Source organism: Silene latifolia, chromosome Y, assembly GCF_048544455.1.
Source record: "Silene latifolia isolate original U9 population chromosome Y, ASM4854445v1, whole genome shotgun sequence".
NCBI classification, from domain to species: domain Eukaryota; kingdom Viridiplantae; phylum Streptophyta; class Magnoliopsida; order Caryophyllales; family Caryophyllaceae; genus Silene; species Silene latifolia.
In genome coordinates, this window is record NC_133538.1 from 383,412,387 (window position 1) to 383,438,262 (window position 25,876).

A 25,876-nucleotide genomic window follows, 5' to 3' on the forward strand; every position below is an offset into this window, starting at 1 on the left:
GAGCATACCTGTTATTGTTAACAGCAAGGTTGAACAGAGCCATCGCTCCCCCTTCCAGTGTAATACCCCGTATTTTATATAATCAATTAAACGGATATTATTATATATTAGTTATTATACATTTATATTAGTAATTAAGTCGAGTTAATGGTGAGTCGATAATTACGTTAAGCTATCGTAAGTTAATTGAGACGGGTTTATATGGAATTCGAAATGTGAGCTAACCCATTTAAGTGGCCCAATAGCATGTTCAGCCCAATTAACCCTAAACCCTAAACGTAATTAACCTAAACACTACCCAAATCCCTCCCTCAACCCGCCTCCCTCACGCCTCCCTCCTTCATCAGCTTCCACATCAACTTTCATGCATAGAGAGAGAGAGAGAGTGAGCCTGGGTGTTGACGGCGCAGCAAGGAAGGCCTTAGGCCGTTGGTCGACAACCGTGGGTGGCCCTGGTGGCGGTAGTGGCGGCAGAAAAAGGTATGAGTCAACCCTCTTTCCTCTGTTTTCGCATTTCTGTCGTGGGTTGGTTGTTGTTTCATGACTATGGGAGGTGTTCCTCGTGGTTGGTGTCGGGGTAATGGTAATGGGTGGTATGTGACGAGTGTAGTGGTGGTGGTTAGGGTGCTTTTGGGTGGTAGTAGTGGCTGTGAAAGGCAGCAGCGTCAGGGGAGTAGAAACGGGTTTAAGCTGTGGTTTTCAGGCGAGTTAGAATGGGTAGGTTGGGGTGGCGCCACCGTGGACTCGGGGGAGGTCGAACCAGCGGCGCCATGGCTCCTGGGTGCACTGCTTGACGGCGAGTAGGATGGTGGTTGTTTGGCAGGGAGTAGTTGTTGGTTGCGGTGGTTGTAGGTTGAGAATTAGGGGTGTTTGGTGAGGCACGGTCTTGAACCCGAGGCCAAAAGACGGCCTGGTTTGACTCGCCGGCAGACAATCGACCCCGTGGGGGTGGTCGTTGGTGGTCAAGGTCGAGTAGGTGTTTGGACTGGTGGCTGACATGGTGGAGAGGTGGCGCGTGGGAGTGTGGGAGTGCGTGTGAAGGGATGATAGTTGATGACGGGTTGTTTTTAGTTTTGAAACGGGTTTTTCATAGCTTAATCATTATAATTCGTTATTTGGTCGTATTCTTAATTAATTAATTTAATTCCCGAGTTAATTAAATAATTAAAGACGGGTTTTGAGTCGGGTTGTTGAGTTGTTCAATTGTTTGATTCGGGTTTTCTTAATCGTATAATTCGTTAATCCTTTAATTATCATTTTGGTTTTAGTTTCGAGTTATTTAAAATAAAATGATAATTAATAATAATTAATTAATTAGAGACGGGTTAAATAGAAAAGTTACTATATCGGGAAAGTTTCCATTTTTTAGGAAATTCTATCTTTAATAACTCTCTATTTTGGGAACGGGAATAGTTAAGTAATTGTTATCATTTAATTATCTTTCAGAGGGCGAATTGTTGTGGAATATTCTTTGGACACCCGACTATTTGACTAACAGATCTTGAGGTAGGGAAATACACTTGACTTATTATCGTTGTTGTTTAATTGTGTTGACTTGATTCGTGGTTGTTGATTTACGTTATGATTCATATATGGGAAGGTGATTGACTGAATTGATCGTATTGAGTATGATATCACAACATCGAGTAACCGGCATGATTTTATGATTTATCAGTTCAGTGATTTATATATATATATATATATATATTGTGTTGCATTAATTTCTGTTGAGCATTTCATATGCATTGGAGTTGGAGGATGGTGTAGGAGTGACGATGTTGAGATACGATGTGAGTTGTGATAAGGCCCAGGCGGGTTCTGCAGGACTTGCCCTGGTGTCCTCATTCAGAGTGAGATCGGCTACGGTCGATATATATAGTCTACCGGGGATCGGTATGGCTGGGTTGTCCGGGTTATGAGATATGAGAAATGAGATATGAGATACGAGTTGAGATGGAGATGGAGGTGACGGAGGATCATGCATATCATATTTTGTTGTTTAATTGTTTTCCCTACTCAACCTCGTGGTTGACCCTGTGTATTCATGAACACCTGTGATGACCCAAATATTGGCGAGCAGACTTGACAGGTTAAGAGATAGAGCGGGAGCTGGATGGGCGTGAGAACTGGATCTGACGACTTAGTAGCTTGATCATCATCTAGAAGACTTTCACTTTTATTTATGATAGTTCTTGTAATCTGACGTAAAAGAGGTTTTGTAATAATTAAGTTAAAAACAATTATATAAATTGCCTTGGAGTTTAATTTGTTATTCACTACCTCGGGAAACCGAGATGGTAACAGTCCGGTTTATTAGGGAATGTCTTGACGAAGGCTTCTTTTATAAACTGGGGTGTTACAAAGTGGTATCAGAGCGAACGATCCTCAGGCCTAAACTAATGAGCCCAATGAACATAGGATGTGTCTAAATAAAATGAACCCCGGGATAGAACTGTTAGGAGCACACTAAGGTAAGGTATGAGTTAGGGGCCCCCTCACACCGAACCAGTGGCCCTCTCAGTTGACCCGGAAACCCTGAGTGTATATGAGAGAAAGGGTAGAATAGTTGCTTGAGATTGAGCATGAAATTCATATATCGTTGCCTAAGTGTTAACTGATTGATACCTTGATTATTGCATAAAAGAGTTGATGTATACCTTGAGACCCATATATTCTAACCATTCTGCAGGACAACGCTACGGTAAGTATTTTGTATGAATGATGTGTTGATAGTACTATTATGTCTACGAATATGCGGTTATGTGATCCCAAAGCCATGCTAGTATAGTCTTGTGATAGTAATTAGAAACACTATTGAATTATATGTTTTAGTCGTAGCAATCGTGATTTAGATGTAAGGAGTAGATCGAGATGTGAAGGGATTCTATGGGGTAGATGTTTACGTAAGTACTGTGTGAGATTTAAGTTAGGATGGGTTAGTATCGATAGTATGGTGGTAAGAGTTTGGAACATAGAAAATGAATGACTTAGTGATGAAACTCGTTTTGGTTGATGTTACTCTCTAATTGACCTTACTGCCATTCCCTTTCTGTTTATTGCCTATGGATGAAAATTATATGAGAGATAGCCTAGGGAGTTAGTGTCCATATGGCGTTGGTTTTATGCTTATATGATATACGGATTAGGAGTAATAAATATTTTAGTGAGCTGTGGTTAGGAAGTTCCTGTGCGGTGATGTTTTGACCAACAATTTTGTAAAAATCCTCATTTAAATTATACTAATAATATTTGCATAATTCCAACTCCATCGACCCGAATATTCGCATATGTTTTCAAATTAATAAGCCACGAAAAATCTTGATGTCTCAATATTAAATAATAAGTTTTGCAAACTGACCCAAGTTTCAGACCAATTGCTGTCACATGTTTGTTGGACCAACTGAGTTGTAAAATTCTTTAAAAATGGAATTCTTGTACTTTAGACCTAATTCTTTTTCCCCTGTGTTTTTAACTCTCCGTGTTTTATAAAAATAATATGAATCAAGTTTTAATCGAACGGTTATTTATTCGTGATCTTTGAAAGTTACAACGTGAATCAAAACATTTAAATTGTGCGTTCTATGTTGAATTTTCATACAATTGTTTGGTTAATTCATGAGCTTTAGTAACGTGAATTTATAATGTTTTATATGACGATAGTAGCACGCATGTTCAGTAATTATGTATCTTAACAAGTGATAAAATTAAAACTTAGTTGATAACATTGTTGGCATGATAGTATGAGTAAAATGGGATAGCTTAATTGGATTCTTAATCGAGGGTGAAATGTTTATACGAGTCCAGTTGTTTGCATACGTTATATACATTTGGCATGTTGTAACATTTACGCGTGTTCATCATATTTGCATAATGGTCGGATATATATAAATATAAAACTATATTGTCATATCTTGGTAAAGTTGGTGGCGTTAAATGTTAACTTGATTGTTCTAATACACTCGCATGAATATTTATAGTAATTATGTTTAAATGTTTACACATGGATGGTAGTAATGAGTATGTCTAAATGTTCACACATGTAGGATGCATCTGAGTTCTAATGTCTTTCATATGAGTTGAGTGCCCATAGTTATATTTATTACCTTCATCGCATTAAATTATTTCAGTTAAACCTAAACCTATGACATGATAACAAACAGTGCGTTATTTCTTATCGGATATGTTCGTTATTATATCGTCATAAAATGCTAAAGTGATTCTTGCAATTGTATGAGCATGATATAAAGGAGACTGTTTGATATAACATGACAATTGACATATCTATATTCTCGAGTCGTTACTATCAATTATATTTTAATAAAGTTTGTTTATGATAATTATATTGCCAATTATAATGGGATAACCCTTTGATGATTCACATGATATGCATGGGTTCCAACGATAGTCGTTCATTAGTAAAGATAGGACTGAAATGAATAAGATGAACCTGTAAATTACAAATATATGAGTCGACACCTAAGCTCGTTTTGTTTGAAGGAATTGAATTAAGTTTATCGATTTTGAGTTTCGTAGTAAGTCGTAAATGGATTCTATGGACGGCTCATTATAAGATTTATGTTAGGAAAGTTATTCACCGTCAGGTATGAAAGTAAAAGTTTTGAAAATGAAGTTAAATTTTGTCGTGTGAGTATAAATCCGGAATGAGATTTCCAGCCAATGTTTGGTGGTATGGTTCCATGATATTTGCTAGTTGGAGGAATGAAACTAGAACGGAGTCACAAGTAGTGGGTTAATTTAGTCAGGTTGTTCGTTCATGTAGCGAATTGGTGGGTTGTGGTTAGTTACGAATGTCAAAACGGGAAATGTAATGGGGTGATTTAAGTGAGTTATGTGTTAACATGGTATGATTTATATTAGCATGATATGTAAGGAACACTTGTAAAATTGGTGTAGTTAAATACAATTAATCTTTTATGTCATGGTGTTGGGTGCAGTCTAAATATATTTAATACCAAGAACGAAATTTTATGTATGATAGTCTTGTATGTTAACTTTCCAATATCGCCGTTTACTCGCTTGTTTGACTCGACCAATAAGTTGTAAAAATTTGTCAATCAATGTGCATTCGTCATTCGTGAATAAATCCCAAACCCTTGTTATAAGGATTAAAAATATTTCTAGGATGATAAGTCTTTATAAAAACCGGTTATCTTCATTTTTTCGGTGATTACGTATGCGGACCTAAATCATGCAATTAAGTAAAGGAAAGTCAGACTGGACCTATTAGGTTATAAATTTTCATAAATCGATTTATCAAAGTGTTGACCCTAATTCTTTTCTTATGTTGATTGATCCCCTATGTTTCTAAGGTATGAGATTACAATGATTGGTGAAATGAATAATTACTAATGATTTTTTGCAACGGTAGCTTCCTTGAGAGAGCTTGTATATTGATTGTCTTTGGTAAGGATTAGTTAACTTAAGCGTGAGTTGTGAATATTTTATCCTCTTTCAGTTGTTAGCAGTAGTTTGAGAACTTTAGTTATAATAATGAAGGTTACGAGGACGTAACCATGTTTTTAGTTGGGTAGGATTGTAAAATCTTAATGTTTAATTTGCACTTGTTTGTAGATCGTAGTTTTGATCAAGTTGATATTTCGTTGTGGGGTACCTATGCAAATGAGTTCTATATGTTTTATTCATACTACATTAGTTGGTTGAGGTGTAAAAGGAGAGTATAGTTAAACTACCGGTATTGAGTTATGAGTTGTGGGGCCTTTGTGCCAAGTTACGTTCTGGTCCAAAGAGACCTTGGTTATTGAGTTACTTGAGTTTGAGATCGGAATTTAGATGGAAGATGACGGTGTTCTCAGATGAATATTTAGTTGTTATACATTTGTGTTCTCAGGTAGTTAGTAGTTGTAGTTAGTGGGTTAAATAAAAACGAGCTAAACTTCGGGACGAAGTTTATTTTTAGGAGGGCAGAATGTAACATTTCGTATTTGTTAGGTTTAATTGATGTGTCAAAAGTGTGTTAGCCGTGTTAGAAATGCGTGACGTCCGTAAGTACGATATACAATACCCTTCCGAGGTTTGAGTATGGGAGCGAACTTCGGGACGAAGTTCATTTTAAGGGGGGAAGACTGTAATACCCCGTATTTTATATAATCAATTAAACGGATATTATTATATATTAGTTATTATACATTTATATTACTAATTAAGTCGAGTTAATGGTGAGTCGATAATTACGTTAAGCTATCGTAAGTTAATTGAGACGGGTTTATATGGAATTCGAAATGTGAGCTAACCCATTTAAGTGGCCCAATAGCATGTTCATCCCAATTAACCCTAAGCCCAATTAACCCTAAACCCTAAACCTAATTAACCTAAACACTACCCAAATCCCTCCCTCAACCCGCCTCCCTCACGCCTCCCTCCTTCATCAGCTTCCACATCAACTTTCATGCATAGAGAGAGAGAGAGTGAGCCTGGGTGTCGACGGCGCAGCAAGGAAGGCCTTAGGCCGTTGGTCGACAACCGTGGGTGGCCCTGGTGGCGGTAGTGGCGGCAGAAAAAGGTATGAGTCAACCCCCTTTCCTCTGTTTTCGCATTTCTGTCGTGGGTTGGTTGTTGTTTCGTGACTAGGGGAGGTGTTCCTGGTGGTTGGTGTCGGGGTAATGGTAATGGGTGGTATGTGACGAGTGTAGTGGTGGTGGTTAGGGTGGTTTTGGGTGGTAGTAGTGGCTGTGAAAGGCAAAGCGCGCGTCGGGGGAGTAGAAACGGGTTTAAGTTTGTGGTTTTCGGGCGAGTTAGAATGGGTAGGTTGGGGTGGCGCCACCGTGGACTCGGGGAGGTCGAACCGGCGCGCCATGGCTCTGGGGTGCACCGCTGACGGTGAGTAGGATGGTGGTTGTTTGGCAGGGGGTAGTTGTTGGTTGCGGTGGTTGTAGGTTGAGAATTAGGGGTGTTTGGTGAGGCACGGTCTTTGAACCAGCCAAAAGACGGCCCCTGGTTTGACTCGCCGGCGACAGTCGACCCCAGTGGGGGTGGTCGTTGGTGGCTGGGTCAGAGTAGGTGTTTGGACTGGTGGCTGACACGGTGGAGAGGTGGCGCGTGGGAGTGTGGGAGTGCGTGTGAAGGGATGATAGTTGATGACGGGTTGTTTTTAGTTTTGAAACGGGTTTTTCATAGCTTAATCATTATAATTCGTTATTTGGTCGTATTCTTAATTAATTAATTTAATTCCCGAGTTAATTAAATAATTAAAGACGGGTTTTGAGTCGGGTTGTTGAGTTGTTCAATTGTTTGATTCGGGTTTTCTTAATCGTATAATTCGTTAATCCTTTAATTATCATTTTGGTTTTAGTTTCGAGTTATTTAAAATAAAATGATAATTAATAATAATTAATTAATTAGAGACGGGTTAAATAGAAAAGTTACTATATCGGGAAAGTTTCCATTTTTTAGGAAATTCTATCTTTAATAACTCTCTATTTTGGGAACGGGAATAGTTAAGTAATTGTTATCATTTAATTATCTTTCAGGGGCGAATTGTTGTGGAATATTCTTTGGACACCCGACTATTTGATCGATCTTGAGGTAGGGAAATACACTTGACTTATTATCGTTGTTGTTTAATTGTGTTGACTTGATTCGTGGTTGTTGATTTACGTTATGATTCATATATGGGAAGGTGATTGACTGAATTGATCGTATTGAGTATGATATCACAACATCGAGTAACCGGCATGATTTTATGATTTATCAGTTCAGTGATTTATATATATATATTGTGTTGCATTAATTTCTGTTGAGCATTTCATATGCATTGGAGTTGGAGGATGGTGTAGGAGTGACGATGTTGAGATACGATGTGAGTTGTGATAAGGCCCGGAAGGGTTCTCAGACTTGCCCTGGTGTCCTCAACAAGCGAGTGCGGATCGGCTACGGTCGATATATATAGTCTACCGGGGATCGGTATGGCTGGGTTGTCCGGGTTATGAGATATGAGAAATGAGATATGAGATACGAGTTGAGATGGAGATGGAGGTGACGGAGGATCATGCATATCATATTTTGTTGTTTAATTGTTTTCCCTACTCAACCTCGTGGTTGACCCTGTGTATTCATGAACACCTGTGATGACCCAAATATTGGCGAGCAGACTTGACAGGTTAAGAGATAGAGCGGGAGCTGGATGGGCGTGAGACACTGGATCTGACGACTTAGTAGCTAGATCATCATCTAGAAGACTTTCACTTTTATTTATGTTAGTTCTTGTAATCTGACGTAAAAGAAGTTTTGTAATAATTAAGTTAAAAACAATTATATAAATTGCCTTGGAGTTTAATTTGTTATTCACTACCTCGGGAAACCGAGATGGTAACAGTCCGGTTTATTAGGGAATGTCTTGACGAAGGCTTCTTTTATTAACCGGGGTGTTACATCCAGTGCCGAGTTATACCCTTCAGTAACTGCAAATTTCAGAAAATGAACAAGTGCTTCAACAAACCCATGATCACCCATGAACTCTCTTGCTTCTTCATTATCTTTTAACAATCTCCTTATCTGCTCGACGACTTTCAGTTTTGTACTCAAGTCCTCATCTCCATCTAAAATCGCAAAAATGAACTCGCATCTTTCAATGACATTTTCATCACTTAGTTCCCATACTACAAACTCACTATCCTTTCCTTCAGCCTCTTTAATCACGTCGATTTCTAGTGGGACAACTTTCACCTCTTTCGACTTGCCTGAGTTGCTGCTATCTATAGACCTGGACTGCACTGACTCACTATCAGACAACACAAATCTGCAGTAATTGAGATCAAGAGACTCGGGAGGCCCATCAGGGATAGGAACACCATTCTGCTCACACCAACTGGCAATGAGGCCCTTTACACAATAATTAGGGGTTAAGCAAAGATGAGAAAGCTTATGTTTAGACTTTGGGCAAGTGTTATGCCCATCAGTGAACCACTTCTCAATGCAAACCCTTTCGTAAGTTTGTCCAGAGGCAATGATTACTGGGTCATACATAAGCTGCAATGAGATCGGGCACCTTAGCTGTTCCGGTGGAATGGGTATCTGCTCCGACCGCCTACAGTTTGCCCTAAAAGCAAGATATGGCTTAAAGTTAAAGGAATCAATTTTAGAAAAATGACGGTCAAATGCCTTCTATTGAAGCCCTCCATCCTCTGAAGATCCTTGGACGGCCGGAGAACAAGGTCCAGAGCCTTGGGAATCCTGATCATCACCAAGGTCACTTCTAAACAACTTGGAATAATTTCTCATAAGATGTAAAAGGTAAGCAACAATTGATTCTTTTCGTTTGTCTTCTTCAATACGAGCTTTCTCGATAAGCTTCTTAAGACATCTTCTTTCAGCAAGAGCAGTTCGTGAAGATGTAATGCCTAGTCTAGATGCAGCTTGGTGGAAAGATTCAAGCTCGTTGTTGTCATGGGAATTGTCATCAAATGTTATACCTTGTTGAAGCAATGCAATAATGTCATCACCGATTTATTTTTCTGAAGGATTGAGGGTGAAAGCAATCCCGTTCAGTTCATTCATAATCTCTTGAACCTGTTGGAGGTTATTTAGTATGTTAAATTATAACAGAAAGGGTAGCTTATGGCAAGAACTTACAATCACATATGCAGAATTCTCATAACATAATGAATCATAAACCTATAACTCATCAATAATCTAGAAGATTTTGCTCATTTTCTAAGGGAACTCACATGAATTGTTCAGCATCAGAGATAGGATATAAACATATAGTGCAATAAAAACCAATCTAAAGTATATAAGGAAACTAAAAAGTGGGACAACTGAAAATGGAAGAACAACAAAATCAGCCAAAAACAATTGTTCCACAAGCAACACAACTGTATGTGAAATTGGGAATTGACCAGCGATATAAATTAAACCTAGGAACAACAAGTCAGAAGAGGGGACGAACCTGACAGCCAATTGATTGTGGAACGATATCTTCAACACGCCTTAAACCGTCTAAAAGTGCACCTTTTGCCTTTTCAAACTTCAAACAATAGAATCTCCACTAATGGCCTATAAGAAGCAAGCCATTGTTAGAAAACTACTACTACTAATATGTAAAAGAGTAAAGCTGTCTTCAAACAAGTTCCCCTTGTCCCATGTCATGAACACAGTTTCAGTAAATATATGATGTGGAAGGAATACTTTATTCATCAAAGCAATGGACTATAAATAGCCTTACAAGCAACAAACTTTACGTTTAACTAGCAACAAGCATGTAAATAGGAAATAGAATAGGAAACAAATTGGACTCCCTAAAGACTCGGACTTATCTAACAACAATATGAAACAAACAGGACTCGTTCAAACAAGCTAATATCTAACATTCCCTCCCTTAAGCTAATAATGGATAATTTAGCTTATATCAGAAACATCAGTTACTCCTAGCATGCCTCGAAGCTTTTCGAATGGCTCCAACTTCAATGGTTTCGTCTTGGTATCTACAATTTGATTTTCAGAGTTGTAGTAGCTCAACGTAACAATTCCAGGAAATGAAATTTCACATCAATATGTTTGCTCTTACCATGAAACACAGGATTTTTGGACAGTTGTATTGTGGAGTTGTTATCACACATGATCATAGTCTCATTCTTCTCTTCAACCTTGATGTGCTTTAAGACCCTTCTGAGCCAAATACAATGGCAAGCACATAAAGCTGCTGCTATATATTCCGCTTCCGTGGTGGAGAGTGCAACTACGGGCTGTTTCTTTGAAGCCCAAGAAACGGCGTCGGAACCCAACATAAATGTAAACCCGGAAGTGCTTCTTCGATCATTTAAGTCGCCGGTGTAATCGCTGTCGGTAAATCCTATGAGCCTCAAATTATTCTTCCCTTTTCTATAGAAAATTCCAAGAGTAGTCGTACCTTTTACATACCGTAGAATTCTTTTTGCTGCTAGCCAATGGGACGTAATAGGATTAGCCATAAATCTTCATATTAGGCTGACGACATACATTAAGTCGGGTCTAGTTACAGTGAGATACATAAGACATCCAACCAATTGCTTGAATTGTGAGTCATCGACTTTTCCACCACTCTCATCTTTGCACAACTTTGTACCCGGAACAATAGGGTTTTTTACCGCATTACTATTTTCCATTCCAAACTGTCAGATTGCTTAATCTATCCTGGACTAGGGTTTCTCATTTCTATTCATTATATAGTAAAGATACATAACCAATGTAGAGGTATACATGCCTATATTTACGAGATAAATATTACTAATACTAGGCAAGAATAAAGGAGATAAGGTAACTAAATATTTACAATATTTACGTTGACTAACACGCCCCCGCAGTTGGAGCGGTAGGGGACTGATTGCTCAAACTGGTGCGAAAACGGGTAAACAAATGCCAGGGAAGTCCTTTGGTGAATATATCTTCATATTGAAACTCGGATGGGACATGTAGAACACGGACTTCACCGAGTCTTACTTTATCGCGAACAAAATGAATATCAAGTTCAACATGTTTGGTTCGCTGATGTTAGACCGGATTCCCGGACAAGTAGACTGCAGAAATGTTGTCGCAAAATACAATAGTGGAGCGTTTAATAGGCACGTGAAGCTCAAGTAATAGGTTACGCAACCAGCTAGTTTCTACGATGGCATTGGCAACACCTCTATATTCGGCTTCAACACTAGAACGGGACACAGTTGGCTGCCGTTTGGAGGACCAAGACACAAGATTGTCACCAAGAAAAACGCAATACCCGGAAGTTTATCGACGAGAATCAGGACAACCACCCCAATTTGCGTCAGAGTAGGCAGTCAAAGCATATGACCGAGTAGGGCGTATGGTTAGACCGTGGGTGACAGTACCTTGAATGTAGCGTATGATCCTTTTTAAAAATTGCAAATGCGAAGCTCGAGGATCATGCATAAATAAACATACCTGCTGTACGGTGTAGGATATATCAGGATGAGTTATAATCAGGTATTGTGAAGCACCAACGAAGCTTCGATAGAGCAAGGGATCATCGACGGGGGGACCGGAACCAGCACTGAGGTTAGAACTAGGGTCCACCGGCGTAGTGCTGGGCTTGCAGGAGCCCATGTTGGCACGGTGAATAATGTCCTTAGCATATTGACTTTGTGACAACAATAGACCGTCAGATGTGCATGTGACAGCAATTCCCAAGAAATGGTGAAGGGATCCAAGGTCTGACATTGCGAACTCCGATGACAGTCGAGCAATAATGGACCGATGTAATTTAGGATCCGAGGCTGTGAGAACGATATCGTCAACGTAGAGTAACAAATAGGCCGTTTCAGTAAGTGTCTTATACACGAATAACGAAGAATCACAAATACTACTGCGGAATCCTTGAAAAATAATAAAAGTTGCAAAACAGTGGTACCATGCTCGAGGGGGTTGCTTAAGGCCATAAAGTGACTTCCGGTGTTTGCACACGTGATGTGGAGTAACCTTATCAACAAATCCCGGTGGTTGGTGCATATAGACGGTTGCTTCCAAATCACCATGTAAAAATGCGTTTTTGACATCCAATTGGTGAATGGGCCAGGATTTAGAAACAGCGAGGCTAAGAACTGTGCGAATAGTGGTAGGCTTAACCACGGGACTGAACGTTTTGTCACAATCGACCCCAACCTGTTGAGTCTTACCATTAACGACAAGACGGGCCTTGTAACGCTGGAGGGAGCCATCTGCATGAAACTTATGACGAAAGAGCCACATACAACGAATAATAGAGGCATTAGAAGGACGAGGTACCAAGTCTCAAGTATGATTTTTTCGTAATGCGGAAAATTCGTCCTTCATACCATTGTTCCGGCTCGGGTCTTTTAAAGCGAGGTGGGGTGATTTCGGGATAAGGGAAATGGCGGAGGTGGCGGTGAAAGCTTTCGGCTTAAAAATTCCACTCATAGCTCGAGTGGTCATGCTATGTGTGGGTGGGAGTGGTGGTGGTGGTGGCGGTGGGGGAGGTGGTGGAGGAGAGGGTGCGGAAGCAGGGGTGGTGGGTGGGCTATCGTGGGTAGGGTTTTTTTTCTGGACAGGGGTATTGGGTGGTGTGGGTGTGCGTGGCTGGTGAGGTGAAGGTGGGTCAGGTGGTTATTGCTGGTCGGGGGGTAGGCTGGTGTCAAGTGGTCGGGTGTGGGGTCGAGGAAGGCGTAGGAGTGAGGGGTGGGTGTTGGCGTGTCGGCGAAAGGAAATTGATTCTCATCGAACGTGACATGGCGAGACACTATAACTTTACCGGTGACGGGGTTGAGGCAACGGTAGCCATAGTGGTTGGGAGGGTAGCCTAAGCAGATGCACTTAATGGAACGTGGAGCTAGCTTGTGTGGACGGGTAGCTAATAAGTTTGGGTAACATGCACAACCGAAGACACGAAGGTGATCATATGAGGGGTGTTTGAGGTAGAGGACGGAGGTGGGAGTTTTGAAGCGAAGGTTGGATGTAGGGAGTATATTGTGGAGATGGGTGGCTGCGGGTAGTGCTTCGACCCAATAAGAGGGAGGTACGGACCCGTGATGAAGGAGAACAAGAGTGATTTCATTGAGGCGCTTAGTCATACGTTCGGATTTACCGTTTTGTGGGTAGGTATGGGCACACGAGAATCAAAACACAAGACCGTTTTTAGTGGCAAATTGAGTGAATAAATTGTTGTCAAATTCTCTACCCATGTCGCATTGGAAGGGGTTGATGTTGGTATTAAATTGTGTTTGAACAAATTTATGGAATTGCACAAATTTATCGAAAACTTGTGATTTGAAATTAAGCGGGTATATCCAAACAAATTGTGAGTTGTTGTCAATTAATACCATATAATATTTATAACCATGTTGACTAACTACTGGGGAGGTCCACAAGTCACTATGCATAATATCAAAAGGGGCGAGGGTTTGGGAAGTCGAGTCATAAAAAGGCAAACGTTTATTTTTGCTAATTTGGCAAGAGGAACAAAGAGAAATATCATGAGTTTTATTACAACTGATAGTTTTTGATGACTTTAATAAATTCAAAATAGAGGATCCGGGATGCCCAAGTCGGGAGTGCCAAATGTCGGTACCGTGAATGAGGAGGGCTTGAGGCGTGGAACTTGATGGGTTGGTGGTCGGGTTACCGGACACAGGATAGATCTCGCCATTACTGTCACTCCGTAAAATCATTTTCCCAGTTGGGATATCTTTCACAGAAAAGCCAAACGGGTCAAATTCGACGCTAACATTGTTATCTTTAGTGAATTATCGAACGGAGATCAGGTTTTTAACAATATTTGGGGAATGTAGTATATGGCGAAGGTGTAGGGTGCGGTCACTGGAATTTAAATGGGTTGTGCCGGAGCCTAAAACTGGAATGCTATGGCTGTTTCCGACATAAATGGAACGAATTTTACTCCTATTAACTGGGGCAGAAATCATACCTAGATCCGAGGTTAAATGAGACGATGCCCCTGTATCCATGTACCATGGTTCGTTATTTTGTTGCACCGAGAGGGTCTGGAATGCTTACGCTAAATCAGTAGGCTGAGGTGCTTCATTGTCCATCATATATGCGTGACCCTGAGACCGACTTGATTGTCCTCGTTGAAACCGTGGAGGACGAGATGGGATTGAGGCCTGTAGAGCCCATGGTTGAGCCCAGCCCGGGTAAGTGGGATAGGGGCAAGGTGGTGGGGTCCACGGAGGTGGCCAAGGCATAGTAAGCCATGTTGAAGCAGCTTGTTGCATATTAGGAACATTCTGATTCGGAAAATTAAAAGCATCATTATTATTGCGAGAACCAGACTTCGAATTAGAATTGTTACCATTGTTATTTTGGCAGCGCTGATTACACTAATTTGACTGACGAGGTGGACCCGAGGGTGCCTTAGGAGCAGGTTCAGTACATGGATGGCTCTGGGGCTGCCGCAACAGGAACAACAAGAGCAGCAGCAGGTTCTTCTCGACCCGACTTGCGATGAACCTCTAATTCCAACATACTCCGAGCAGTTTTGAAGTTGGGAAGTGTCTGATTGATGTAGGATACAACGGTGTCGTATTCATATGGGAGACCTCGGACCAATTGAATAACAAGACGACGGTCGGAGACGGCATCTACATCTTTTAACATACCGCCCAACTCACCAAGGCGTTGACAATAGGCTTCGAGAGAGGGCATGTATTCGACACGCAAAGCGTTGAATTCTTGCTCGAGAGCGGCAGCACGAGCACCCTTATTATTATTGAAGATGTTTTAAACCCGAACCCAAGCCGCACGGGCCGTGGATTCATCTTCAAGAACCCGGGGAAGAAGTTCATCACTTAGCGTGCCGTAAATCCATTGTAGCACATGAGCATCGACTTCACACCAAGAGTCGTAGGAAGCATCGGTGTCAGCGGGGGTAGGCGTGCCGTCGATGTGAGACAAGACCTTGTATCCGCGAGAATGAAGCTTAAAGAGACGGACCCATGATGCATAAGTCACTTTCGTGCCGTCGAGAACATGAATTTTATGCTGAATGTTTGATACGGTGAACACGGGATGGAGGCCGGTGGGTTTTGATAACGGCGAGGGAATGTCGTTCACCAACTGGGAGTAGATTTAGCGTGAGGCAGGAGGTCTAGGGCGGCTTCGAAAAACGGCGGGAGCACAGGGCAAGAGGTCAGGATAGATCAAAATACTATCCTAACACTAATACCATGTCAGATTGCTTAATCCCTTGACTAGGGTTTCTCATATCTATTCATTATATAGTAAAGATACATAACCAATATAGAGATATACATGCCTATATTTACGAGATACATATTACTAATACTAGGCAAGAATAAAGAAGATAAGGTAACTAAATATTTACAATATTTACGTTGACTAACACAAACCTTGTTAATACTTCTCTAGAATACTTTCTTTGACAAATGAAAATTCTATCCTGACAGTGTTTTATTTCTACGCCAAGAAAATATTTCATTTTCCCCAAGTCAGACATCTTAAACTCAGCCATCATTGATCTTTTAAACTATCACACATGTTTCTATCATTTCCAGTAAAAATTAAGTCTCAACATAAAGACCTACAATTAATAACTGACCTCCTTTTGACTTTCTGAATAATGTGAGCTCTCTTGGACATCGCTCGAAATTTTCTCGGAGAAAGTAAGCTTCAATTCTGCTATACCAAGCTCTTGGTGCCTGTTTAAGACCATATAGCGCCTTCTTTAGTTTATAAACTTTCTCTTCTTCTCCTTGTTTCACAAATCCCTTGGGTTGTTGCAGATACACTTCTTCTTTGAGCTCCCCATGAAGAAAAGAACTTTTCACATCAAGTTGGAAAATTTCCCAATTAAAACGAGCAGCGATAGCAATAATTGTCCGGATGGTATCAAGTCGCGCTACCGGAGCAAATACTACTGTATAATTAATTCCATGTTCTTGTGCATACCCCTTTGCTATTAGTCTTGCTTTATATTTCTCCACATCACCATTTTCATCAAGTTTAGTTTTGAACACCCACTTAACTCCAATTGGTTTGATTCCCTTAGGTGCTACAATGAGTTCCCAAGTTTGATTTTTCTCAATGGATTCTATTTCTGATAACATTGCATTTCTCCATTATTTTCTCTTTACTGCTTCTTCAAACAAAGTTGGATCACTGTCAATGACCATCATAGCACTCATATTTTCTTCATCGGAAAATTCTTCTCCTGGTACATAATTAGCCATCCAACTTTGTGCTCGTCTTTCTCGAACAACTCTTCCTTGAGTTAATCTGCAATCATCAGTTCCTTCATCATCATCATCTGACTCATTTGACGACGAAATAATCGGAGTTTCCGAGTTATTTGGACTGCTGCTATTTGAATTATTGGATTGGAATTCATTGATTTCTTCATTAATCTCGTTGATTTCATCTTCATCTTCCCATTCCAATATATCGTGCTTAATTTCTTCTTCAGTTCTTCCCCAATCCCAGATTTTTTCTTCTTCAAAAACAACATCCCTACTAATAATAATTTTTTTGGAGATTGGATCATATAGCCTCCATGCCTTGGACTCAACACTAACCCCCAAAAAAAACACAGTTTTTGCTTTTGTTATCCAACTTACTCCTTCTGATCTGGGATGTGCACATGAGCTACACATCCAAAAATCCGAAAATACTCCACTACCGGTTTTGTTCCACTCCATGCCTCTTCCGGAGTTTTATTTGCAACTGCCACAGTCGGACATCGATTTAGTACATGTACGCATCATTTTGCAGCTTCAGACCAGAAAACTTTCGGAACCTTTCTCTCAATTAACATAGACCTTACAACATTCATTATTGTTCGGTTCTTTCTTTCGGCAACCCCGTTTTGTTGGGGTGTGAAAGTTGCTGTAAGTTGCTTGTTAATACCTTGTGACATACAAAAATCTCCCAACTCATTTGAGGTAAACTCTTCACCTCTATCTGTTCTTAAGTAATGAATTCACCAGCTTCTTTCTCAACATGAGTTCTATAATTTTTGAAAGTTGCAAATGCTTCTGACTTTTGATTTAAGAAATGGATCCAAGTTTTACGGGTAAAGTCATCGATAAAACTTAAGATATACCTCTTATCACTGTGAGACGCAGGTTTGATAGGGCCGCAAATGTCGGAATGCACTAGTTGAAGTGGTTTTGATGCTCTCTATAAACTCTTCTTTGAGAAGTGCTCCCTGTGTTGTTTTCCAGCCAAGCAAGTGACACATATCTCTTTAGGAGATTTCAGGAGCGGCAACCCAATGACGATCTTTTTATAAGACAATGTTTGAAGCCCCTTATGATGCAAATGCCCGAATCGACAATGCCACATGTGTGCTTATTTCTCCGACACATCCTCAGCTTGCAAACACATGGATTTTTTATGTGGCATTGATGCTAACACACAAAACATCCTATTTGCTCTCATATTCGATTGCATAATCAAGCCCCTACTTGGATGAAACACTTTACAAATTCCATTTTGAATCAAAATAGCCAATCCTTTTTCTTGTAGTTGTCCTAAGCTTAATAAATTACTTTTAAGCTCAGGAATATAATAGTAAACATCGGATATTACCCGGATTAAGCCATTTACTTGCACCCTTATAGTTCCTTTTGCTACGACTGCCATTCTTGTGTCATTCCCGAGTGTCACAGTCCGAGTGAAATTTTCTTCCATATTAGAGAACTATTCTTTGTTCCTCGCACTACTACAAATCCAGGCAACTACAACGCCCCTTTAACAACGCTTATTCACGAAAATCACCATAAGACGTTGTAGAACGGATGGCGCGAATTTTACTAAAATTAATTACAACGGTTATGGTTCGATAACCGTTGTTATAGGTTTTAACAACGGGTCAAACATGCACAACCGTTGTTAATAATTTGGCGCAAAATTGGCGCAAAGTTAGTGAAAAGTAATTACAACGGTTATTTATAAACCGGTTGTTAATACTTTTTAACAACGGTTTACTATGGACCCGTTGTTAATATATTCTGTAATGACAACGGGTTTTTGTTTAACAACCGTTGTCAATACTTTATATACTATAAACCACACAAACACAGATCAGCTACAGCCACAAAACACAAACCTAACACAAACACAAACATACACAAACACAAACACAAACACAAACACAAACACAAACACAAACACAAACACAAACACAAACAAACACAAACACAAACACACACTTTCTCATCGTCTCTTTCTCTCTTTCTCATCGTCGCTTTATCATCTCGCCGTCACTGTTGGTTTCATTGTCTCTTACTTTCTCTAATTATCATGTAAATATGCATGGTTTAATTTAGGTTTTGTCAACTCAGTCATTATTTTCTTTCTCTAATTATTTCATTTGCATGTGTTTTTATCGATCATTATGTTCTTTCTCTAAGTATTATTCGCTTAATTAGTTTTGTCATTGTTGTTTTTCTGCGTTTATTAGCTTGTAAGACAAATTAAATAAAATAAAACAAAGAAGAAGCAAGATGATAGAGAGGAATGCATGATAAACTTAATTAATTAATATATATATATATTAATATATATATATATATATATATATATATATATATATATATAAATACATAAATTAAAAAACGAATTACATTGATAAAAATGCAATTCTTAGATATGCATAGACAGTCTTATTCTCTTCTATGATATCCATCCTCTCCTCCTTTGCTATTTGGAGGTTTCGTTTAGTAGTTGTTATATCGTCATATAGCTGCAACAACTGCTGCTCTGTCAAGCCATTTTTTTGGCGTCCTTGAGTGCGGATCGATTTCATCTAAGTTGCTCCTGAACCTGTCCTCGATGTCCAGCAACCGGCGGATGAAACTCCTGTTGTACTCGGTCATAGTAACAGTCTTACGGATGGTATCATTCATTGTTGAGGAATTTTGGAGTTTGTTTGAAAGATTTAGGGTTTGGAGTTTGTTTTAGCAGTTTAGGGTTTGGAGATAGTGAGATAATGGAATGGATGGTTAATTATGGAGATAATGCATGAATTTATACTAAGTAATGTGTCGTTTGAGTTGTATAGGAAGTTTTGCCATAATATATGCTTCAAATCTTATAACCCTTCTCATTCCATATATTATTGTCCTTTCATACAGGGATTTGGCAGTAATAATGCATGCTGCATCGGAATTATAATTAAGGGGATAATAATGCATGCATCTAGTAATATATAATTTATTTATTTTTTTTAAAAAAAAATAAACAACGGTTATTTAAAAAAAACCGTTTCTTTAGTTATAATAACGGTTTTTTTATACTGTAATCGTTGTTATAACTTTCCCACCAAAATTTAGTCACCCTTTCCACAACGGTTTTTTATACTTAAAACCGTTGTTAATAGTTTTAACAACGGGTTTCTTAGGAAAACCAACCGTTGTTAAAACCTTTAACAACGGACGCTTTAACAACGTCCGCTTTTTTATATAACAACGGTTTTTAACCGTTGTTATAGCCTGTATCTGCAGTAGTGTTGTCATATGATTACTACAATCCGAATCAAGAAACCACACTTCTTCTTGATTTGTTTGAAGAGGCTCCTCGTAGGACACCAATAAAAGTTCCTCTTCTTCAACATAATTTGCTTTCTTATCCCAGTTAGGACACTCATATTGAAAATGTCCTAAGTTGTGACAATTGTAACATTCAATAAGAGATTTGTTGACAGGTTGTCTCCCTCTACCCCTGCCTCGACCTCCTCTATTCATGCCTCGACCCCTTCCTCTACTTGTCCTATCATCATGTACTACTTTCAATACATGCTCCTCTTCTGGGCAGCCCTGTGTTCTTTGTTCATGGACAAGCAGGCTCCCAAGGGGTTCATCAATGCTCAAAGTACTTAAATCATTAGACACTTCTATAGATCAAACAACATAATTAAATTTGCTAGTCAATGATCTAAGTACCTTAATTACCACCGTACTTTGGTCCATTGTCTCACCATTGGACTTCATCCTATTTACCATAGCCAAGGTCCGTCCCAAAAAGGTGTCTACCTTCTCTCCCTCTTTCATGGCAAGCAACTCAAACTCCCTTCTCAATTCACCTTTGTGGACCCCTGATATTTCTGCTTCATGGACTATAGACTTTGACGTCTTCTTGTCAAGGATCGTTTCCAGAATCTCTCTGTCAATAGACTGAAACAGATAGTTCTTTACCTTTAGATCCTTGAGTTTAGCTTCTTCTACTAACTTTCGCTGCGTCCCACTCGCCGGTGATGTTCCAATTGACGCAGCAGGGATCCCTTCCTCCACCAAACTCCACATTTCCTTGCTCCTCAAAAAATTTTCCAAGTAAATATATTATGTGGAAGGAATACCTTATTCATCAAAGAAATGGACTATAAATAGCCTTACCAGCAACAAACTTTACGTCTAACTAGCAACAAGCATGTAAATAGGAAATAGAATAGGAAACAAACTAGACTCCCTAAAGACAAGGACTTATCTAACAACAATATGAAACAAACAAGACTCGTTCAAACAAGCTAATATCTAACACACACCATCAATATCTCCCAGCCCAAAATAATGGAAAACCTTCATGTGCCTCAACAAAACATACCAGGTACAGTTTGCTGCACTCCAAACAATGTTGTAATAGATTTGTTGCCTTCTCAAGAGCTACGTGCAATGAACATAATGCCTGAATTCCTGACCTACTTCGTGGGCCTGCTGCTTCCAGGGCAGGAAAGATATTCATTACTTTACCGTATATTTGGGATAAACTTTTGCACAGGCCCAGCTCAGCTGGGAGACGAAGATAGAAATATAAGCACCAGATCGATTTATCTAGAGTAACAAAACATAATCACGAGAAAATCCCTTGTTTATGCACATAGAAATATACAATGAAGTCCTCAAGACTAAAATAAGATCACTAAATCCTGAATTTACAAAAAAAAAAATCGCATGAGACGAATGATGGGTAAATGGAGAAGGTTAATAATAGCCCTTAAGTGAAACAATTGAGGAAGTTCCTCTTCAACTCCGTGGAATAATGGGTAAATGGAGAAGGTTAATAGTTAAACGGAGTCTGTCCCTTACGAGACAAATAGATGAATTCAGCATGAAAAGCAAATTTTGCCATCATCTTTAAAAAGCAAAAGACTTGTTTTCCACCATCATCGAACAACCTCTGCTTTAACGAATTGGAGTGATGCTACCACCCTTTTCCCTCTACCTTCTCTCGCAATCTAATAAAACACATTATAGTTTTTTTCAATTGACATTTACGTGCACAAAATATCCATAATTTTATTGAGTTGTGAAAGGAGAAGGTTCAAGAAAAGCTAGAAGTAGAAGGTTGGTTCCATTGCTAAACGAATCTATGGCCGTATGATAATATTGTCACCATCCTAGAAGATAAGGAAACAACCAATTGTAGGCACGGAAAATTTATTAATGTGCCGAATAAATAAAATGAATTAATTATTTTGAGTTAATACCAAATTTTAACTTAATTTAATTAATTTGTCCCGATTAAATGAAATGTGGGTCGATTCGGATTACAAAAGGAGTTATTCGGATCACTAAACCCAGAAAGAATCAAACTTGGGCCAAGGTTGCTAATAAACCCACAAATGGGCCTGTGACCACCAAAGTCCAACAAGGAGATTTGAAACTCTATAAATAGAGTTCTCCTCATTCATTCAAAGGGTTGGAAATTCATAATTGCAAAGGGGCTAGAGAGAACAAGGTACAAATTCCTACAAATCCTCTCTGTCAAAATCATTGCAAGCAGTCAACAAGCACATCAAATCGTGCCGCCTGCGTTGAAGATTCAATCACAAGTTCAAACCTTCAAGAGAGATTCAAGTCATCGCGACCCTCTCAAGAAATCAAATTTACATCGCGCGTAGAGCAATTAAATTTGTCTACACGCGTACCCCTCACGTGTACCCCGTACACGTACCCCTTACGGCACATTAGAATCAGAGGATATATTAGAGATTGTACACGTACTTTTTATATTTATTAATTAAATTTAATTGTTTCCTTGTTTTGTATTTCAGTTATCGTAATACAAAATTTGCTGTTACAAATTTTGGTGAACCCGACGTGAAAATCTCTACCTCTCATCTCTACTGCTGTTTTATTCAAGTCTACCAAAATAAGAAGATGTCTACCAAGCAAAGCACCTCCTCCAGTCCATCCAAGAAGACCTACGCAGATATCCTACAGGGTACCCTCATTGCTGCTACCTCCCCTGCTACGCAGTCAGTTGGCATCTCCACAAGAGGAATGGCGAAGAAGGCTGCTGTCAATGCTGCTGCTGCCAGTCTACGCTCTGCACACGTCCCAACTAGGCCGCGCAAGTTCTATGTCGCCTCCATAGCTGCTGCTGCTATAGCGCTCCTGGCCGCCTCTTCTCCTTCACGCGAGGAGACTAGAAGTGTTAAGATTGACAAGAAGGCTTCTCCATGCAAACCCAAAGCGTCGCCAAAGAAAAAAGAAACCTCAACTCCTAACGTTGCTTCAGTCATGGTGATAAGTGGCGATACTCTTGAGGATCGAATGCAGAAAATGAATGATCTCCTTGAAAAGATGATGAAGGAGAGTGAAGAAATGAACAAGAAAATTGATGAGCTCCAAAAAGAGGTGGTGGCACTCCGTGACAGGAAGGCCGAGAGCGAGCATGGTGACATCGATAGGGATGTTGATAGCGATAGAGAAGTTGGCGAGGATAGGGAAAAGCGAAAGAATGAGATCAGCAACTTCACTGAAGAGAAGCTGCAGGATTTAATAGCCAAGACGATCAAGTGTCAGTTGGATGATAGCTCGACAAGTACTGGAAGCTACATCAAGCCTTACACTAAGAGGATTAACAGTCTGCGCATGCCATCTGGCTATCAGCCTCCAAAATTTCAACAGTTCGACGGGAAGGGGAACCCAAAGCAACACATCGCCCAATTCGTCGAGACATGCAACAACGCTGGAACAGAAGGTGATCGTTTGGTGAAGCAGTTCGTTCGTTCGCTCAACGGGATCGCATTCGACTGGTACACAGATCTGGACTCTGAGTCAATTGACAGCTGGGGTCACATGGAAGATGAATTCCTTAACAGATTCTACAGCACCAGAGGTGTCGTCAGCATGAGCGAATTAACAAAGACAGCTCAATGGCAAGATGAGCATGTCGTCGATTACATCAACAGGTGGCGTGCGCTGAGTCTGGAATGCAAGGATCACTTAAGTGAAGCATCAACAGTTGAAATGTGCGTCAACGGGATGAAATAGGACATTCTTTACATCGTGAAAGGGATCATGCCAAAGAGCTTCCAAGAGCTGGCTACCCGCGCCCATGATATGGAGATCACAATCAAAGAACATGGTAGTGCTCGACCAAGTTCTTCTAAGGTGCCAAGTGAAAAGAAGGAGTTCAAGAAAACTGATAAGAACTCCAAATCGTCGACAAAGGAATCAATGGTCGTCAAAACCAGCAGTGCACCTGTCAAAATCTCGTCAAAGCCTAAGTATGAAAAGAAGAAAGAGTCATTCTCTTACAACTACCAATGAGACAAGCCTACATTGAAAGAGTTGCAGGCTAAGAAATATCCATTCCCAGATTCTGACTTGTCCGGAATGCTTGATGACCTCTTGGAAAAGAAGGTTATACAATTGCCAGAGTCCAAGCGCCCTGAGCAAGCAAACAAGACAAACGATCCCAATTACTGTCGTTATCATAGGCTGGTGAGTCATCCTATTGAAAAGTGTATAACACTCAAGGAGAAGATCATGCAGCTCTCCAAGGAAGGGAAGATCATTCTTGACTTGGAGGACACAGTAACCACAAATCAAACTGCTGTAGTCCTGGAGCAACTTGACGAGCCAATTATATGGCAAGGACAATGTGTGTATATGTTGCAGTTCGGAAGTTTTGAGCCTGTGGCATTACAGATCCAAGGGTCATTGCCGTCGCTACCTCCAATGTCATTGGAAGAAAAACTACCTCCTCAGAATAAGAATGAGGAAAAGAAGCATGAAGATGACGATGAAGGTTGGACTTTGGTTACGCGCAAGAAGTAAAAGAAACAAACAAGACAGATAGCGCAACCTGTTCACCGTCGAAGAAAACAATCAAAGAAGACTAAACCTCGCAAGACGAAGGGAAAGAAAAAGCCCAAAACAGTGATCAAACCACATGTCTTGCCTATCGATGTACTTGAGCAAGAACCACCGAGTCCCGTCACCTTAAAAGAATTCTTCCCACAAGACTTCTTAAAAAAGGTTACCGTGTGCACCGTCTCAGCTAGGGAAGGTGGTGATGATAAAAAGAAGATAGAGGAAGGAGGCCCAGATGATGCGGTATTGCCACAACAGTTGCGTTCTGAAAAGGAGAACGAAATAGTGGCTGCTCTTGACGCCCTTCCTACAAACATGGGATGGAAGCAAATCTTTCATCTACCTAAAGAGAAGCGTCAGCTGATAATTCAAGGACTTGAGAAGCCCGAGTTGTATGCGGGCAAGATGAAAGAAAAAATTGAGCCTCTTGAGCAATCAACTGGATGTGTCTCCTGCAACGCAGCCTTGAGTTTTTCAGATGAGGATTTACTTCTTGGATCCAAACCTTACAATAGGCCACTTTATGTGTCTGGGTACATCCGGGGGCAAAAGGTCAAGCGCATTTTAATAGATGGAGGCTCAGGAGTCAATCTCATGCCAAAAGCTACCATGAACGAATTAGGGATCACGATGGATGAACTCTCCAGTAGTCGAACAATGATTCATGGTTTCAACTTGAATGGGGAGCGTGCGGTTGGCATGATCCGTGTGAACCTTACCATGGGTGATATTTCTTCCGACACATTGTTCCATGTCATGGATGGCAAGACATCGTTCAAACTATTGTTGGGACGACCTTGGAAGCACGAAAATGGAGTTGTCGCCTCAACCCTCCATCAATGCTTGAAATATTATCGTGGTGGTGAAAGGAAGATAGACGGAGACGCCAAACCCTTCTCTAAGGTCGACTCTTTCTTCGCTGATGCAAAATTCTTTTAAGAGAATGGTACTTCCAGTGAGTTCATGCCAACCACCATCTCTTCAACAGGAAAAGGGGGTAAGCGGGAAAAGAACATCATCAAAGAAGATAGTGCTGCAAGTCCTGCTAAAGAAAATGATGTTAAGAAAGATGTAGACAAGGCCAGCAAAACAACTACTCCTGTTGCGTCACCCAAGAAGCAAGAGACGCCGCAGAAAACTACACAACCAGTACTACGCTACATCCCAAAGTCTCACCGCAAAGATGGGGAGAGTCCTTTTGCAGAGTGTCTAACACCAAAGATAGAGCCTAAGGATAAAAAGTCAAGTCTGGTGTTCAAGCAGGAATGGGTGGCCAAAGTCGTTACACCTGTACCAAGTTCATCTCAAACGAAGATTGT

General features: G+C 40.2%; 1 pseudogene; it reads right to left on the reverse strand.

The window, feature by feature from the left end:
* LOC141631976 (U-box domain-containing protein 45-like) overlaps positions 1-21,582 on the reverse strand; it is a 31,418-nt pseudogene extending 9,836 nt beyond the window's left edge.
* Positions 21,583-25,876: the final 4,294 nt, after the last annotated feature.